This window comes from Rhyacophila brunnea, unplaced genomic scaffold (genome assembly GCF_057557595.1).
Source record: "Rhyacophila brunnea isolate RB1 unplaced genomic scaffold, BYU_Rbru_1.0 scaffold_16, whole genome shotgun sequence".
Classification (NCBI taxonomy): domain Eukaryota; kingdom Metazoa; phylum Arthropoda; class Insecta; order Trichoptera; family Rhyacophilidae; genus Rhyacophila; species Rhyacophila brunnea.
In genome coordinates, this window is record NW_028232816.1 from 2,209,582 (window position 1) to 2,230,930 (window position 21,349).

At 34.5% G+C, this 21,349-nt stretch overlaps 1 long non-coding RNA gene across 1 annotated transcript; it reads left to right on the plus strand.

Moving 5' to 3' along the window:
• Positions 1 to 5,301: 5,301 nt before the first annotated feature.
• LOC147074171 (uncharacterized) lies at positions 5,302 to 10,274 on the plus strand. Its single transcript, XR_015070237.1, has 4 exons — positions 5,302 to 5,555; positions 5,829 to 5,936; positions 6,692 to 6,832; positions 7,633 to 10,274. It is a non-coding gene; the product is annotated as an uncharacterized LOC147074171 (long non-coding RNA).
• The last annotated feature ends 11,075 nt before the right edge of the window (positions 10,275 to 21,349 follow it).

Genomic DNA, 21,349 nt, shown 5'->3' on the forward strand with positions numbered 1-21,349 from the left:
CGACTATTTATTCTATGCATCCTTTTGTGCACATACGATTTATTTTATACTGACACAATTTGTTAGAATTCATACTAAAATAGATTCATATTTACTTACATTAGAATAGTGCATTTAAGCATACATGAAAATTGTGTGTGATATTATTATACTATAATGGTGTATACTTATAAAAAATAAATCACCATTTTTCTGTGTCAAGTCAAGAGTGTGCACAGAGTGGTGGTTATATTATTAAGTTTTTTTAGAAGAATGGTCTTTAACCAACAGCCCGACCCACTGGGTCTTCGCCTTGGACCAAACACACATTGAAAAAATAACATGCATATTTTGCCAGCCGAGGGATTAAACCCTCAACCCATGCTCCAGAAATTGACTACCTATGGGTATGCTTATGCAGCAAGAGGAGTTTTGGAGGATCATTCAATAAAAGAAACTTTTTGTGGAATATTGTTAAATAAAAAAGATTTAATAATTATTTTTTCACAAAAACATATTAATATAAACAAACAAGATAAGAAAACATTGGCCCGATATAAAAAATATATACTTAGGTAGGTAGTTTTTAGAAATACCTACCTACATAGTTACAGTTATAAAAATAAGAACAGGATAATAATAAATTTGACAGATATGAAAAAAATTAAAGCAGACAAAAAACGTTTATATTGTAACTAGAATTAAAGACAGTTATAAAAACAATCAAAATTAACAAGATAATGATACATTGGAAATACAAAAAAGTCTTAAAATACTTCAAAGAATCATAAAATGGGTGATAGTCCTTATCAATCACTACTTTTAATTCTTGCAAATGTTTATATTTTGATTCGCTTAATAGAAGGGGTTCTATATATAGTGGCACTGGTAAAAAGACTTAAGAAACTTTTCGTCTTTGTGGTAAGTCTTGCCACTCACCCTTGTAGTCTAAAGTATACATAATAGCACCAGAAGGGCAATATCTTAATTGTCTTATGTCTACAACTACAGGATCTCCCGTTTTTTTTTCCCAGGGCGCAACGATACTAAAGTTGAGGTTAAAGCCTCATAGTTTTTAAAGAAATCAAATGTACGTTCTTTATTTTTGTACGGCTGTTTTTGTCGAGCCATTTTCATACAAGAAATATAATCACCAGGTGAATAGATTGGCGGTTTAAAATAATGGTCCAATACCGAATGGACATTCGCCGCTTCCATCATCGTATGCCCCTTTTCTAGAATAATTTGAATAAATTCTATCGATGAGACTTTGGCAAAGTCACTTAACACACTTGCGAGCACTCGGTTGCGATTTTGGTAGTTGCAACCGCCGATATCAAAATTGCTTTTTTGAGAGTACTTGGTAGATTTTGCAAGTAATCTATGATACAACTGGTAAACTCATTGGACGTAACTCCTCCGTCTGCTTCGTGCCATGTATATAATGTTACATACGCATTGTTAGACTCGTAATTTGTAAATCTATGCAGCTGTAGTTTTTGTTTATAGTATATAGCGGACGCTAGCAACTCTGGGCAGAGTAAAACACTTTGCAGATCCATTGTTAATACCAAAGTGGTTTCACTGGCACTGTCTTTAGCAGCTCTCTTTGCCTCACTAGCTTAATTTTTTCTGGCGATATGTACATCATAAACATTTTTAGATATGTTTTCACATTTAAAACTAACACATATGTCGCATTGGTCTTTTCGAGGTTTGTGGATTAATATTTTTTCTTTGTTTAATATCTTCTTAAACAAATTCCTAACAGTGGGAAAATTTTGTTCTGAACACCATTGGTTATGAATCATTAGCATGTGTGCCAAAGATAAAAATAACGACTCCACATATTGTCTAGCTGTATTTGATCGACAGTAGTGGCTTGGAACAATTGGTAGTAGATCGAGCCATTTTTTTACATTGGTAATTTTTAGATTTCTTTTGATCTGTGGGATTGATGCTACCATAGAAGAAACATTTTCTGTGTCAATCATTGATTGTTCAGATAAAGCATTTTTAACAGACCATTTTTAAACATATTTTCGCTCACAGACAAGGTGTTTAAAAATAGTTGTTGGCAGACTTTGTTTTTTTCGCCACTTTTGTTAAACAGGAAAACATCATAGCCAGTTATTTTCCTTAAACTGTTCACTGGTTCACTGTTGCGATGTCTTCTTGGAGCACGGGTTGAAACGAGACCCTGAAAATGGGATCTCTTCTCTTCCCATGTTTTTAATGACCAAAAATATTTTATAATATTATTCCGGTCGTCTTCCGTAACTAAATGACACAAATATGAGGTTTTCCATATTTTCTTGGGAAGTTTGTGCTGACACCGCTCGCCTAATACTTTTTAGGTTTCACAGCATCGATTACATATTTACCATTCACTTTTCTGTAGCCAATGTATGCCTCTTCTAACGTTCTCTTTATTTTATTTTGTTTCATCATATGCATAACACGAATGTTCAACGACAATGACGTATTGTCCATACTGTTCCTACGTAATATTTCTCCAGTATTTTCACAAAGCACACTATTATAATTATTGTCTTAAGATGATGATGATGCAGGCATTAGGGTTTCTTCTGCTTCTTTTTGTAATATCAACTGTCCTGAAGTTTCACAGAGTATATAGTTTGATAATGCACCTTCTTCGCAGAGTGTGGGCATATTATAAATTTCCTCTGGTTGATATGATGATGATGCAGGCATTTGGTTTCCATTTTCTGGCTATTTTTGTAATATCAACTCTCCTGCAGTATGATACAGTATATTGAAACAGTTTGATAATATACCTTCTTCGCAGAGTGTGGGCATATTATAAATTTCCTCTGGTTGATATTATGATGTTGAAGATTGAGGATTAATTTCATTACATTGCAAGGGTGGGTATATCGTATTTGAAACATTTGTAACTTCGTGATGTTGGCGTTTCAGTGTCTTCAATTCCATTTTGTTGCCTCGAAAGAAGTAATATTTTATAGCCGCGACTATTAATCATTCTGAAAAATAAAAGAAAACATCTCGTTAATATTGTGCCTAATTATAGGCATGTATACTATGTATTTGGCGGAGGTAAACCTCAAAATATTTAAATGCATGTAGAATTACTGATTCTTACACCTTTACTAGTTCCCTGCATAAAATAAGAATACTTCGTAATGTTGATGTATTAACAGTTTACATGTAAAAATAAAATGCTAATTAAAATCATTCCCTAATTTGAAGAAAGATATTTAAATAATACTAAAGAAAGGCCACTACATTGTAATAAACATGACATACCGGGCGCTTCAAGAACATAACCTAAAAAACATGTGGGAATATTTTTACAGTATTATTGACGAATTAATGGATAATGAGGATTTTATAAAACGTTAATACTTACATTAAGTTTTTGAAAGATGATTGCAGACGATGTATGTAAACAATAATCGATAAATTTTGATGTTTTTAGTCTGAAACAACACCTCCAACGGTAACGAAGTCGGTTTATAGCAAAATGTCAAAATCATATTATAGTCAGTGTGAAATAAATCGGATGTGCTCTACGGTAAAAAATTTGTGCGAAATGAAATAATCGTGTGTGCAACATCGCTCACATACGACTAATAATTCAGATCCATTTTTAGAATAGCTGCACATACGATTTATTTAATAGGTATCGTATTCATACAGTCTCAGATTTTTTTTAAATATAAGAATATTACATTCAGATGGTGGGGAAAAAAATCCGCTTCGAGTGGTATCATTAACTCATTTTTACCAATAACTGCACATAGGTCATATTATTATTGAATATGCAGTGATAATTAATAATAATCACGGTTTCCTGGCAGAAAGGTATAAGTCAAAAATCCTTGTTTTGAGAAAATCGACTTTTTCTAAAATCAAGAAGTTTGGAGCTCTCTATTTTTTCACCTAAATCATTATTTATTAAACCAACCACTCTATGAAATGCATTAATCATAATTCAATTCAAGTATAAGCAAGTATTTTTTGTAATAATTATTGTTGATTTTTTGAATTTGTAAATAAAATGGTGACTTATCGTTTTCTACCAGTACACTTTGGAGTCAATGGAGTGACAATAGGCTAAATGTTATGGTTGGCTAGTAATATACAGGCCCCCAATAATTATTATAGAAATGGATTTTTTTACTTGCAATTTTATATAAATTAGAAATTTACACAGAAATAGAGGTACTTCTGTTTGACATTATTATGAAAAAATATCTACTTTGATGACTTTTTGTGTATCATTGGTATTTTAATTTCAAATTAAAATAGTCTTTATAATTTTTTTCATACAATCAATACCTAATTAAATATGTCAATTATGTGTATTTAGGGGAGGATAAAAATAAAATGGGTATTACATAGTATTTTGTTTATTAATTTGTTTCCAAAAATATTGAAACAAGAGTTAAGTACCTACCTACCTATGATCTATTTTATAAAAAAAACATATAAGTAATAGTTAATTATGTTAGCCACATTTAATTTTACACAAATTGAGATAAATTACATAAGAGTTATTCCTCTTCCACATCAGAATCAAATTCCGACGGCTCAGGTTCATTGGATCAGTCCTATCCAATGAAGTTGAAGTAGGCAAATTTTCACACCACGGATGTAGTTCTGGAGGTATAATGTTGGGTACTACGACACATGGCCAACAAATCTTTATTTCTTCTTAGAAATACATAATTACGAATGACACGCGCTCTACCTTCAGCAATGCGAAGCCTCCGAATCTTTGGTGCATTGCTGTCAATATTTCCCAAAATAAAATCTTATTTGCGCTCAAAACTGCCTGATGCATATAAAATCAACTGTCAATCGACTAGCCGAGCAGTGGCATAAATGTGTACAGCCAAAAAGATATACCTAAGTCACGTTGACGTTTTTGTGCAGCTATAGAAATATTAAATCTCTACAGTCATAAAACTTTAAGTGTACCTACTTATAGTTATTTTCCAGTAAGAATTGCGAACATAATTAACTTAATTCGTATTGACATCTTTAAATTACGAAAACAATAAATGGAATATGAATGAGCTTGTTTTTCCAGACGATAGAGCGTGTTAAAATCTATCAGTTGCATTATTTGGTCAAAACAGCTAAATTTTGACTTAACGTTTTCTGCCAGTATACCCGATATATTCTGAGGCTTCGGAGGTCATAATATAGATCGATCTCTCCACACAATAGGTGGTGAAAAGAGGGGCAGGACTATTGTTTGGATCTAATACGATAATAATCGCTAAATAAATAAAAACTTAAAATAAAACTAAATACCTAATCGCTTTGTCGTCTATACTCTAAAGTCTATGACGACGACGAATCGCATAATAAATAGTCTATGACTGTCAGTCTGACACTATCATCCCAGAAGGATTTATCATTGAATATCATGCAAAATGGGTATAAAACGCGAACCAGCTAGTGGCGGGTCTGATGTGGAAGATCAGCATTGGTTTGATGTACCAATAATTACGTGTCCAATCAACCAGGACTCAAGTGTTCATGTAAAAGAAGAGAATGAGGTCGATGGCAGTTGCACATTTCAGGTTAGTTTTCATCGGTTTTAATATCTACCTACCTATATAAAGAGTGGTCAGTTAGAAGTTTAAAATAATCAGCATAATATGTATAGGTGTGTCAACAAGAGTTGAGTCGAAGCAATACACATACTTACGCTATGTTTACAAACAGATGTTTCAAATTTTTAAAATGACATCAACGTATACCTACGTATGCTGTCCTCTTTTCGCTATAAGCGCAATAAGTAAGCGGGTTGGTTTTTAATACATACCTACCTAATTAATCTGTTTCATTTTTAGGATGGCATTAAGCTTGAAAAGGAAATAAAATCAAAAGTCAAACCCCTATGCAAGCTATGCGATAAAGAAAGGTGCCATATTCCGTCACCTCTCCATAATACTTCGAAGGTAATTTAACTTTGTTTAAGTACTTACCACTTATGTTATATACATGTCCCATTCATGTTTCACGTTTTATAAAGTTCGTGAATATGTCATAAAGTGGGTACCTAGTTTAATACGTCATAATAGTTAAAGAGTAGTGGTAATGGAGAAATATAAATTTCTGACTTTCGAAAAAACCTGCTATCTTAAAATAAGGTTTTTGTTTAAGGCATTACATTTCTTTGTTCTCTACCTACTTATCTCCCTTCAACAGGCAGCTTTCACCACTACAATATTAAAGTGTTCTGGTTACTACATCCATGCCCCCCCTTTGTGGGGGCTGACAGGGCTCTAGCCTGCTGGCCCGGTGTGGCGAGTCAACCAGATAAGTGATATAAATACACATCACAAATTCTCTCTAATAGTAAAAAAAGTCGCCTGCGGCGCTATTTTCCTTCAATATTGTTATTATTTTAAATTATCTGTTTGAACGATACAATTTTTATTTGTGTATCGATAATCGACAACTCCATAATTCAAATAGATGTAAGTATTGAAATATAAAAAAAACACTAAAAAAATACACATTAATTTTAGCGCGTACACCATTTGGAAAACGCTACTGTAGAGCGTCACACTGTCTTTATCATTAGCTATAGGTAAAGATCCTAGCCTGGGGGCACGCTTCAAGATCTGGGGGCCATGACTACATCAAATGAATCATTGATAGGCCTTAAGTCTCTTCTAAACTTGATTCTAGCCCACTGTTTTATTTTTAGGATAGTACAATAGTCATCTCCAGTGTGAAGGAAGAAACTATTTGCCAGCCGGATACATCTAATGAAGATTCAAAGCATTTATTCAAGTATGAAGATACTGCCGCTGGATGTTCGTATTCACAATGCAGGCCAAAAGATCAGGTATCATTGGTATTTCGTCAAAATATATTATTTAAAAATATACACTGTTGTCAATACGCAAGTAGCTCAACAAGTTAGTCAAACCCATTTTAAAGACAAACTTGCTTACGTGCGCTCTGGTCTTCCGCTAATGACTTCTAAGTTTGGTCGTTCGGGGCACAGTTCATTTACCTATGGTGATAATACGGCCACGTTTAAATTCATTTAATAAACCGTATTAATGCGTCTAAATTTGATCGCTTCGTCCTCAACTTCATTTCAATACGCTCATTCTGTTTTAAGACTGAAGTATAGTTTTTCGCATGCTTTAAATGACGAGCGTGTTACGCACCGCGTGAACTGTCTATACTTCTTGTACGTCAAATAGTTTTCAAATTTTCACGGGAATAATAATTAGTAGTGTTATCATATTTTTATAAGCCCATTGATACCCCCAGTAGCCGAGCCACTTGCGTGTCGGTTTACAATGTTGTAGGTTACAGGTTTGAGTCATAGGTCTGGAAAATACACATTTTCTTTTTCAATTTGTGTTTGGATTCAGAGTATGGACTTAATAAGTTGAGGAATTGGCTGACATACATTTTAACAAAAACAAAAATATATTAAAAACTCTATAATCTGTAGAGGGTCGGACAAAATAAAAAAAATATTTTAATAGACAATGTAAATAGTATAGTTTGTACTTTAAAAAAACTATGAAACAACATTTTTCGTTTTGCATCTTTCAGAATTATAGTGATTTAGTCATTAAAATTACTTTTCTAAATAATTATATATTACAATTAAGACTTATTTTGTAGGTTTTAACGAAGCGATTTGTCACAGGATGTCACACTATGGATGAAAACCTGCAATCTACAACTATTGAAATCAAAGACAAGCTGACAAATACTTTGGAAATAACTGTTGATGAACCAAATATCAAACAAGAAATACTATTACCAAATATTTCAAAAGTCGTTCGAATTAAACTAAGAAGAGTGGCGCATTTTCCACGTAATTTTATTTGCAGCATTTGTAACGCAATTTTTGGATTCAGAAGTCTTCTTTTAGGCCACAAAAATGTTCACAATGATGTGAGTGATGATAAATCTGTAAACCTTCGAAACACTGATGATGTAAATCACCCAATCAATCTGAAAGGATTATGTAAAAACGTCAATACTACTGGGCGACCATATAAATGCAATGTATGTTCATACATAAGCAGTACGTCTCAATCGTTAAAAGCACATGTCATGATACATACTGGTGAAAAACCATATAAATGTAATGTATGTACATACACATGCAGAACGCATCAAAACTTGAAGAGACATATAATGACACATACCGGTGAAAAACCTTATAATTGCAATATTTGTCCATATACGTGTTCACAGCCTAATACTCTAAAAACACACAAAATGACACATACCAATGAAAAACCACATAAATGTAATGTGTGTTCACATACAAGTAGAACGTCTGAACACTTAAAAATTCATCAAATGACACACACTGGTGAGAAACCCTATAAATGTAATATTTGCCCGTTTACATGTTCGCATTCTAATAGTCTAAAAATACATAAAATGACACATACCAATGAAAGGCCACACAAATGCACCGAATGCTCATATGCAAGCAGAACCTCCGGACACTTAAAGATTCATCAAATGACACACACTGGTGAAAAACCACATAAATGCACTCTTTGTTCATATACGTGCTTGCATTCTAATAGCCTAAGAATACATAAAATGACTCATACTAACTCATAACTTATTGTACACGCAGAGCGCTACATATAATTATACATACTATTGTAAGCCTTATACCTTTACTTATTGACACATACTGTTTAACAATGTATGTGTATATTACGATGTTGGTCTAAAGCATGAACCCAATTGCTTGGGTGAATAGATACTAAGTATTTATTCTTTCAAAAATCTTGTAATACAATATCCACTCTGCGAAGGCTAATAAACCGCCTCCTGGGTCTTGGACTAATATGAGAATGAGGGAATTGCAGGAGAGAAGGGGGTGAAATGTATTGTGGTAGCGGGTGTTGTGTCATGTACCGAAGCAGAAATAAGGAATACATTTATCTCTGCTTGTAACACTAATTAGGAACTGAGACAGCCACGTGACCTACACGTAAGTTGGAAGATATATGCAACGCAATCATAATAATTATGTTCACTCATCTGGACGGTCAACCAAGTAACACTGTACATGACAAAGTAATTACCAGACGAGGTCAATATCCCACGACTAAACATAGTACACCGCAACATAGCGACTAACCGTCCCGCAGCAATTCAACAACTAACTTTTGATGACACAAGGAACAACATGGGCACCACGACGAGTAAGGTCTTCCTTACTGATACTGTGATACTGGCACAAACAGCGCCCTGATGAGAGAACATCGCAACCACACAACTAACAACACGATATCGCATTAAACCCTTACAATGATATGCGTAGTGGTAGCAAGAGAAGAAGTATACGTCGCTTGGAAGACGAGCAAGAAGTAGATGAAGCATCAAGAACCAGCTCTACGCCAACGTAAAGCTCTGGACAAAGCTACCCCTACACAGTTACATGTAAATTGTACGTTAAACATTTCACCGTGTCACAGTTAGCCGTAGACTGGCTTAGAGAAAAATGGTCTTATACTATAAATGGTTTTGTTAGATTCACTATGAACATTAATTCGATTTTCATAGCTGATTTTGGCAATTTAAACTAACCAAATGACGAGCCTCCAATTCCGCGGCTAGCTCCGAAGGATTGGAAGTGGAAGTCAATCATGTGAAGGAGTCGCAGGCCAAGGTCTTGCAGTAGATGGTGACCATGTAGGTTACTAGAATAAAACTCATAGTCAAAATTAGAAGGTCTATATATTGTTCAAGTTCACAAAGTTCACAGCGTTATAATTTATTATGGTTCAAAAAGTTAATATTATTCATATAATTGTTCAATACACAGTTAACAGTCGTACGTCAAATGTCAAAGTACATTAACACTCATAAACGAGAATTATTAAATTCGAAAAACTTCACAATTATTCAAACGTATCAAGGGGTCGCCACTACTGGACTTGAGAACCAATGCTCGAATGAAATAAAAGTTCCGTAAATTTCGGGCCTCCGTTGAAGAACCGCTGTCCGAAAACTAAACTTCGCGTTCAAAAGTTAAAGTACCAGGTAGGTATTTATTTCGAAATTTTTCGCGATCGCGCTAAGTCAAGTTTAGGTATTTATAAAATATTTTCTCGCCTGAAACGACTAAGTCCACTTTAGGTATGAACCAGAAGTATGTATTGGTGGGAGATGGGAGGCCACTCTCCTGTGTAATCTTGCACAAATATATGATTTTGTATGGAAAAAAGTCAAAGCGAGCTCCGACATAGAGTCTACGCTGAGACGATAATAAAACTGGATAATGAATTTAAAAATCCTGGGTTTTTATCTGAAATTGAATATTTCATCCCCTGGGATCGGCGTTCCATGCATCACGATTCTGTGTAACGGTTTTGCTATAAAATTATATCGCCACGCGAAACCGCGAATCTGGAACGCGCCAAAAGCGATCGTATTCGGTGCAGGCAGGCGGTAGGTACTTATCGGCCGGTATAGCGTCTCACTGCTGGCGCGACTTCGCGTATGTCTCTGTACAACGAGTGTGATTCGTAAAATGTATTGTTATCTACGTTTTCACTTAACCAAGCGAAAATCTCACGTACGGAGGTGTATATATTATATCAAAATGTTCGTCTTCGAAAACGCTATCATATCAATAAAATATGTTATCAGTACTATTGTTTGATTCCAGTAATTCCCAAGAAATCGTTTAATACGTAGGGGCGGCAGGTTATATGAAAGTATGGTGAAGCAGGCTAGTATAGTGAAAAATTATGGTGAGGCAGGCTGGTAATCAATTTGTGGCAAAATTTCCACGTTAACATTATATTATATGGGTACGTTATAATGACCAAAGTAAAGCCTCCGTGATGCCCTGCATTTTTTTTATCGTGTCGCTATTTCTCGTAAGTTGTCGGTTATTGTTGGCCTGCTTCATTCAGTTGTATGAGAAAGCCGATTCCTTGCTCCTCTTTTTATTTAATACCAACTGGGAAACCCCAAATTACATAATAATTCAAATAAACTCGTATATCATCAGAAGGAGTCGATCCACTGCTGGATGAAATCCTTGCCGAGCGGCATCTCCAGCTCAATGCCATTTCATCTGATTAGCTACCTCTATAATATCGTGTACTCTTGTCTTACCTTCACACGTTATGGCCAACATGTACCATTCCATGCCACGCTACTCGCAATTTTTAATATAAAAAGAATAATAACATTAAAAAATACTTTTAGATAATTAAAATAATTTATTACGCTAGTGAAAAAAAATTGCATATTATACTGAATTAACAAAAGTCTATTACAAATCACAGTGTGGCCATAATCCAATCAAAATATCATAAGCTACTATAAAAGTATGCCACAATCCAAAATTATACGGCAATTAATTATACAAAATAATACTACGGCAAGGCGTAGTTGCTTGGTTTTTCAATGTTGAATAGGTTCTCAAAAGTGAAGCTTTTTTTAAAATTAAATGCATTTGCATTAAAGGATTGTGTAGTTAAATATTGAATAAATCGATTTTTTTTTAAATATCCTTTGCTATTATGTATTAAATTTGGACAACAGTACATTGAAGTTAATCCCTCCAAACCATTATCCGCTTTGCACCACACTCGGTCTTAATCGAGCGTGTCATGGGACCCTATAGTGGCATGTGAAGCATCTATTTCAATTTTGCCCGGGAATGCCCTGGGAGAAAATACCCAAGACTGAGGTTGCTACGCTCAAGGTGGCTCTGGCTGAGTTAAAAAAATTTACTCAATGCAAGGTGCCAGGAGGAGAAAAGCACATGAAAATTATGAAAAAGAAAATGAATCATATACCTATAGTACCTATATAACAGTACAATTCTATAACTCTCATTAAAAACCTACTCCGCTTTTCTTCAATTAAAATATGTCTACATTTTTTAATTTATAGTTTGTGGCAGGTATGACGCACTGGTAGAATGTCATCATCATCAGCCGGGGTTAATCCACTGCTGGATGAAGGCCTCCCCAAGCTTCTTCCAACTCTCTCGGTCCTGTGTCGTTCGCTGCCACGTATTTCCGCCGAACTTTACCAGTTCGTCAATCCAGCGGCTTTTAGGGCGACCCTGTGGGCGTTTCGTGCCCCTTGGGTACCACTGGATGACGGCGTTTGTCCAGCGGCCGTCCTTTCGGCGAGCAATGTGCCCCGCCCATCTCCTTTTCAGCTGTTTGGCAACGTATATTACATCGCGTACTAACTCCTGTCTGCTTCCTAACCCATTCTACTGGTAGAATGTATTATGAACTATATGATATATAATATGAACTCGAGATTAAAGCCCAAAAAGGGAAGCCAAACCCTGAAAAATGTTTTCTTCATTCCAGCTACAGAATTTTCTACACGCAAGATAAAGACATAGTAATAGGCCTGCACGATTACACCTCAATATTTTATTATTATTATTTCATGAAGTTTTTACATGTAAAATTACTGTAATAGATGGTTATAAAGGTAAAATGAATAAAATTCAATAATTTTATTAGTCTTTCTTTTTATTAGGTACCTATTATAATGTAATAGTCATGATGGACAAAGGTTTCAGCAAATGATTTATCATGACAAGCAGTAGCAGCATTGCCAGGTTATTATTTTTACCAAATCGGAATTTTTGAGCAAAAACCGGGACAACCAAAAAACACAAAGTTCAATATTTCTAATATTTATTTCTATAATATCAATCATAGATGACACAACACAAACTACAAAACCCTCTATCAAAATAGTATTTAATGTAAACAATATTTTTTCCAGTCACCTATCTGTACTTGGCTAATGAGTTTCTTTCTACTGCTTAGTGTATTTGTAAGATTCAGCACATGACTATGACATGTTGACAAAAAAAAAAGTAATTACGATTTTAACTCAATCTGTTTATTGCATCTGACTATTTTAAATTCATCTCAAAAAATACCCGTTCGGAATAGCAATTATATATTTATTTATTTAAGAAAACAAAACGTTGTGGACATATCAAATCTAAATTCAAGACGTACACAACTTGAGATTTACATTATACAAATATTACCCTCACAAGAGAGAAGAGAAAATAAAAAATATAATAACAAAAAAAAAAATTTAATCAAAACATACTCAAGTACAATTTAATACAGAAAAATAAAATTTTGAAAACAAAAAACATACAATTTTATACAGAAGAATAAAGTTTAAAAAAAAAATGCAAAGTACATCATTAAAATGTCTATGTCTTAGGAAGCGCGTTTACTAATCTTGCACCGCTCGCTAATGGTGCCGGATAGGCTTGACACGAGGACATAGTTCCGATCCATAATAAATCATGTCTGCGACTACATAGGTAATTGTCAGGCGCATGTAAAGTGATAGTATTTATTACATACATTATGACGTATTGAGGTATTATAATTGTTACAATAAGAAAGCCGTCTCATCAGTCAAAACTGTCTCTTTCTCTCTCTCGCTCTAAATTTTATTACAGCCAAGAGACGCACTGTTCAAATATTACAGTTATTGCAACAATACCAACCAACTTACTGTAATTGTTACAATAAGTGCTAATAACTCCATACAATTCTACCTTAGTTAGCCGTAAATACTATCACTTTGTCACTTTAGCGGCCTCGCATATTGAATAGACCCGCAGGACTGGAAACCATCCCTCGAGATAACAGGCAAAAGTGTTTCACGAGCAGAAGAGACCGACGAGATTCAAGAGAGTGAAAAGTAAGCATGCCTTGTAGAAAGGCGTCAGAAAATAATCATTTGACGAATTATCGAAAGGAAAATAGTTCAATGTCTTAAAATAAGGACATCGAAGAAATTTCTTCTGGACGCGTTCTAAAATAAGCTTGTAGGAAACCTCATAAGGGCACCAGATAATCGACACATATTCTAGAATGCTTAAAATAAATAACACTAGCTTAACCAAAACGTCTTATTTTTATTTTTTGAATGATTTTTAAAATTTCAACTGTCGCAGAATACAAAATGCATATGTATCTACTGCTTTTTTTAGAATTATTAATAACCATATCCTTGCTTTTTCGTACAAGGTGGTTGTTAGTAATTTTTGAACAATCACAAACACCCAGGCTTTGAGAAAAACGTAAAATTTGTATCCTTACCAGGAATCGAACCCAGAAGTCTAAGGTAGACGGCCAGCGCTTTACGCACTGTATCAGGAGAGCCGCCACTACCTTCTGCTTTATTACGTTCGTTAATCACACTACCTATACTGCTTGATCTTAAATATTTTTATTATTTCTACTAGGCATGTTAAATATGAAGGATTTATTAATAATTAGGTAAATAAAAAGCATTTACTTGTTTGCACCGACATTTGAAACGACGAAGATCAGCTGGATTAAATAATTATTGAAACCGATAACAAACATCACCTTATATGATACCAAAATTTGTTGACTACACTGCCATTGACATTTAAGGCACCTAATCGTTATACTTCTTAGCAGGGAACTCAAGAAATAATGGGAACTGAAATACCTAACGGGTAAGGCGATAGCAGGTAACCGACTCGAGTAAGGAAGAATCCGGGTTAAACTTACACACGTGTCAAGAATACGTTTTACGCCGAATACTGAAAACTTCTCTCGGTTTATGCATTTACGCTCATTTAATGTTGGTGTATTACACACACTATTGCACGTGCATAATGCGTGCTTCATTTTCGTAGGACACTCACACATTCAAAACACTGCATCAACATGCGGTGTTTTGAATATAGCCTATCGGTATTCTATTTATTATCTGTGATTCTTAGAATACATTGTCGCACAGATGAGTAGCTTAGTATCAAAGTGGGCCAAACGCCACCTTCCACTAAATTCATGTTTTAATTGATTATTGTAGGGCAGGTGATTCTCTTTTCAAAAAATCCACCTAAAGTATCAGAAAACAACGGTAGTTTTCATAGAGAGTTTTTAGTTTAAAGTCGGTATGTTATATGAAAAACGGATACTTTTAACACATGTTTGTGAGTCTCCTGTAAAATGTTGTAAATGGCTTATGGTCTACTTTGATACTAAGTTACTCAGATGATCTATGGTGGGGCCAGCTATTGGATCTTATCTTTTCTTTTATCGTGATGCAATTGGCCACATTTATGTTTACCATATTATGAAATATAATTTATAAATGCAAGCTTGTAGTTAATCTAGATTATGTTTACGCGATCGTGTGTCACTTTATGTGATTTTAATTCTTGATACCTTTTACACGAATATGAACAAATATCACAAGCAAATGGTTTTTCATTAGAATGTACAACTTTATGTCGTTTTAAGCTATTTGCATGAGCGCATGCAAATGAGCAAGCATCGCATTTATATGGTTTTTCGCCTTTATGTGTAATTTTATGTGATTTTAAGTTTTGAGGCTGTACGCATGTATAAGAACATACATCGCACTTATATGGTTTTTCGCCGGTATGAGTCATTTTATGTCGTTTGAGGGTAATATGTTGAGTGCACGTATATGAGCAAATATTGCACGCATATGGTTTTTCACCAGTATGTGTCATATTATGTATTTTTAAACATCTTATACGCGAGCATGTATATGAGCACAAACTGCATTTTAATGGTTTTTCGCCAGTATGTCTCATTTGATGATATTTTAAGAGCTGTGACGATTTGCTTGTGTAATCACAAGCAAAACATTTAAATTGTTTTGTACTAATATCAGATGTTGAATGTAACACTTTCGGATTTAACATCTGGCTTCCATCATATATTTCTAAACCTGCGTGGTTTTGATTAACAGTCACATAACTGTGAACATTTTTATGACTTTTTAGATCAATTTCACTTTTAAATATTGCGTTACAAGCACTGCAAATAAAGTTACGTGTAAAATATATTAACCTTCTCAACTTAATTCGTACCACTTTTGGGGAATTAAGTAATAAGATTTCGCGTTGGATGTTTTGTTCATCGACAGTTATTTCTGGGTGTGACTGTGTCATCCCGTCTTGCCTTATTTCGGTATTTGATTGTTGACCCCCATCTGTATTTTGATTTCCTTTGAAACATCGCTGCGTAGACGTCTATAAAAAGATTAGATTTAAAGCCAATGCACAAAGAAGTATGTTTTGTACCTACAATTGCGAGATTGATTTTGATGTATTACCATTTTAACAACATTGAAAATACGAATCTGGACACAAAATTTGCTGGCAGTAATACCAAACAAAAATAAGTCTGACTATTTATTTAATTAGGTTGACCATATTATATATTATTAGGGAGGAGGTCAATGCTGTATTATGTGACGTCAAAATGCCGTTTGTTGAACACAATATGCTTGTCACCTGTATGGCTGCGAGTCACGGCTTTTTATTAGCTTAAAAGATCGTTACTCTTGAGCTTTGATAGTCGGTTGCCGTTGAATCTTAAGGATACATTGGTACGACCGTGTAAGAAACACTTAAGTTCATGAACGGACACGGCAGCTCGCGAAAATTAAAATAATCACGAGGAGACGCTGCACGTGGTTAGGACATGCATTATGGATGCCGTGAGAGAGTACGACACACGGTGGGTCTTGTGGCGCCACCTCAAGGGTTCCGTCGCTGTAGCCGACCCTCCTTCACCCTGCAGAAGTGATATACATGCTGCTGGACTCACATGGCGGGAGGAGCGGGTCAACACGATGGATAAATCAGATTACCTCCTGATGGGTTAAATATAAGTACCTCAAGTTAAACGTAAATATAATATGAAATTATTTTCATGAATCATACACGGATCGCCTGCTTCGAAGCCAAAGCACTCACACGGAAATTGAAACAGTTGAGTTTAGTCCCACTCAGTAGGTAATACTTTTTTTGTAGATTTTTTCTAATAAGTATATATAAGTATAGATTTTTCAACAATTTTCATTCTTAAAAAAATATTTGTTATATTATTTGACAGTAAATAAACAGTCTATATAAAACTTGGTGGGATGGTGAAATTCAAGAATCTCAATAATGGGAATTGAAATACCTAACCGGTGTGGAGTAACAGGCAACCGATCTCGAGTGTGGAAGAATATGGGATAAACTTAACGTGTCAAAAATACGTCATACGTCGAGTACTGACAACTGCTCTCGGTTTATGCACTAGCGCTCATTTAATATTGGTGTATTTGTATGTAGCAACACACACACGATAGCACGTCTATAATGCGTGGTTCATTTTCGTAGGACACTCATATTATATTAAAAAATAATGTAGTGTATCGGGGATAGTCTATCGGAATTATACCTGAATATTATACCTAAATACAAAATTTTATAAACTTTACAAGTAGGTAGATATGATTATTTTTGAATATGGTGATTAAATAATTGACATACCTTATTAAAATAAATAGCCGAGTTGAGGCGTCTGATTCCGAAAAGCGATAAGTCCACATTTGGTCAAAATCGAGAAAAAAATACGCACGTATTCTTTGTATAATTTTACACAATATGTATTGATCTATAAATTCCAAAACGCGAAATAACCCTACGAAAAAGAATATTTGAAGTCTCGATTTATTACAAAAAGGAGTCCAATCTCTTTGGCCTAGTCCGTGTTTCATATTATTTAAAGCTTGGTTGATTTCGTGCGTGTTTAAGTGAAGCAATAAGGGAACGTTCAATATTGAAAAGGGCGTCTCCCATGCTGTGGCATCTGGTAAACTCATGACAGTTCCACGGAAATATGTGCCTTATGCGGAATAAATTAAAAAGTGAAGTACAAGTAGCGCCTCGTCTAATTTTATTTTTCCTATATTTATTACATTTAAGACTTTATCGGCTGAAAAAATTTGCCAATTGGTTCTAATTTCGACAACGGAAAAAATAATCTCACGTTAAAACAAATAATTGAACCTTGAAACATAAAAACGTAGTTTCCCGAAAATATTGAATTGTGGACTTGTCGCTTTTTGTAATTAGACGCCTCAGTTACCTGATTTACTGGTTTGAATTGGGAATATGAACATCCAGCTGTAGGTTCATCATATTTAAATGGACGCATTCCATATTCAACGATATCTCCATCGGTGTTGTTCGGTTGGTAAACAGGTTCAACCTTAATGTTGGAGATGTCTATCGTGCTAGGCTAAAAAGACACAAAAAAAATAATTTATACTAGGAAACGCTTTATCATCATCATCAGCCTGAATCTATCCACTGCAGGATGAAGGCCTCTTCAAGCTGCTACCACTTCTCTCGGTCCTGTGCATTGCGTTGCCACGTACTTCCGCAGAACTTTATTATTTCATCGATCCAGCGGCCTCTACGTGTACCTTGCGGACGTTTTGTACTTCTTGGATACCACTAGATGACTAGATTTGTCCAACGATTGTCTCTTCTTCGAGCTATTGGACACATCTCCATTTAAGGATTTTAATAAACTTTATTACATCGCAAACCCTTGTCTGCTTTCTTATCTACTCATTCCTCTTTTTGTCCTTTCGCGTTATGCCCAGCATGCACCTCTCCATGCCACGTTGTGCTACTCTAGTTTCTGGATCTCTCTTTTACCTAGGGTCCATGTTTCACACGCATATGTGATCATGGGAAGCACACACTGGTTGAACACTTTGCGCTTTAGGCACAGTGAAAACGAGAAAACGCTTACGAGAGCAATATTAACAAAAAAACTCTTAAATTCTTTAGCCAGAAGCCTACTTGATAGTGGGTCGATTGTTTGGGACCAACATTAGTTAAAATACGACCGTATGGCGGAGCTAGTTTAAAATATTTCTTTGAGACATCTTTACTTGAGGTTGTATGGATACTAGCCGTGGCCTTTTCTTAGGTTAAAAGAAGATGTTGATATTTGGCCACAGATTTATTCAAATTTGTACGAGGCGTCAATGGGAACTCTGCATTATTGGTAGTATTGACCTGCGTGTCCCTGATAACTATTTTAGAAATCAAGAGCATGGGTTTTTGTTCTCCCAAGGAGCAAAATTAACCTGGAGCTGTGATGCCAATTGGGAGGGCAACAACTCTGCTCAATCACATCGCTTCGGATGTTGATATACGTTGTTTTATAAAATCTTAAAATAGGGTATAATTAACTCATTCGGCGTATTTCCACGTAATCTACTTTACAAATTGTGTATTTACTCTTCATACCGTTTATCTAATAGGTACTGCATTTATGTCTTTATTTTTAAATGTCATGCTATGCAGTGACGTCCCTTAGGGGTAGGCCGATTGAGCGTCGCTTGGGGGCGGCAAATCGAGGAGAATTATTAGGTATATATAGACATAGGTAGCTAAAATTATTTTTTTACATGCCTACAATAATAGCATACTTAGTAAAAATGGTGTGGAAATAATAAATCTGTGTATTGCTAAATTTAATGGTACAAACCAAATGTGTGTAAAATAAGAACCACATAGAACCTCAACCTCTGATGATTTAGGGATACATATTTCTTACCATTTCCGATCGCAATAAGATAATATTATGGGCCTCCACAGAGTGGAGGTTTTGTATTAACAGATTTTTGTTTTCACGATAAATGGATGTCAACCACTTGCTCAACCTATTAGGTCCTTACTCTGACTCATACACAAATTGAAAAACAATACGTGTACCTACTTGCCAGTCCCAGGATTCGAACCTGGGACCCACGACACTATATATTTTGTTAGTAATGTATCCATACAAGAGATTTATTAGATATTGTTGTCATGAAAGGATGATAAAAATACTGTATAAAAATGGGGCGGCATTTTGGCGATGCCTAGAGGATTTCTGAAAAAACATTCCTTGTATCTATATTTTCTAAATAATATTTATCATTTTAATGTGAAAATTCACGATAAACTCGATACACATGTTGTGTTGATAAGTTTTCACAAATATTCATCATTCTGTTCCTATTTCATATTATGTTTTAAGGGAATTATTATATTCCTAAAATAGCTGGCCTACAAGTGTCCACCTAGTAAAAATTGGCTGGCAGTGATAAGGTTATATTTATAAGATGTTAAGTGCATTATAAATAGGTAAATAAATTTGAATTTCTTTTAATTGTATGGTGGTATGTAAAATTAAAATTTGTACCTGATTTTCAGATTGAGTGCATCCATATGTAGTATCCTCGAAATCTAATGGGTGTATTGTTTCCTTAACAACCTCGTCGTTTAAGTCATCTCTCTGAGTATCAGATTCACATTTTATATTAGTTATGTAAACTGGCGGGTTCTGAAAATATTAATAAAAAAAAATATCCACCTAAGAATAATTATCAGATCCTAAGTAATAAATGACATAATAACCGATTTTTTACATTTATTATGAGATTTTTAAGACATCTTCTTTAATCACTGTGTCGTAACTAAATCAAAGGTCGTTTCGTCAGTAAGCCCAGCAGCCTCCATGGATATTATTATATAATTTGTCCAATAAAGTCAGGTTCAGATTATACTAGTATGTTAGTCGAATGGTAAGTAATTTAATACCTTAGTAAACGTGTATGCACAAACAAAATAACAATAACAAGCTAAAAATAACTTTTTATATACAACGTTTTTAAATTTTTTGGTAAATCATAATTATATAAACTTGACTTGACTAGCTTAAACAATCAAAAAAAATTGTCATTGATAGAAATAATACTGAAATGTCAACTTGACATTTCATATTGATTTCCATAGTAACGCACTTATATATTATTATTAATAATATAGTTACTAGGACCCCAGACCCCTAGCAACCAATAATAGTGGATTGGATTATGGATTTCTTCCGAAATAACTTTTCATACAAAACCAACAGAATTAACTGAAAATGAATTCAATTATACTTAAAGATGGCTAAAATATTTAAAAAATGCATTGGCATCGTGTTGTGATATATTCTAAAAGTTTCAAATGTCTAGCTAGTCGGGAAGTTAGTTAAAAATCGATTGCAAGATTTGTACCGGATAAACAACTACCGGACAAATAAGAATACAACCTAATAAAAACGTTGTAAAATACGTTTGACTGACAATGATTAAAATGCACTATTTATGTGGGATCTTAACAGCCTACCTCCCCCTACGCCACTGCTTTATACGTCTTAATTATTTTTTCAATATATTTTATTATGAATTCTTTACCTGAGGTAATAAACAGGCGCGCACACAGAAAAATGATCAATTTATTATTGATTTATTAAAGGCAACTGGAGTGAATGTTGCAGTTCCCATCGCCATCTGTATTTACCCCATCTACAATCTATCACATTGTGTCGTGTACAATTTACACAAAGATGGCTAAAAATATTTTTTTAAAAAATGCATTGGCATCAGTGTTCTGATATGTTCTAAATGTTTCAAATGTTTAGCTAATCGGGAATTAGTTAAAAATCGA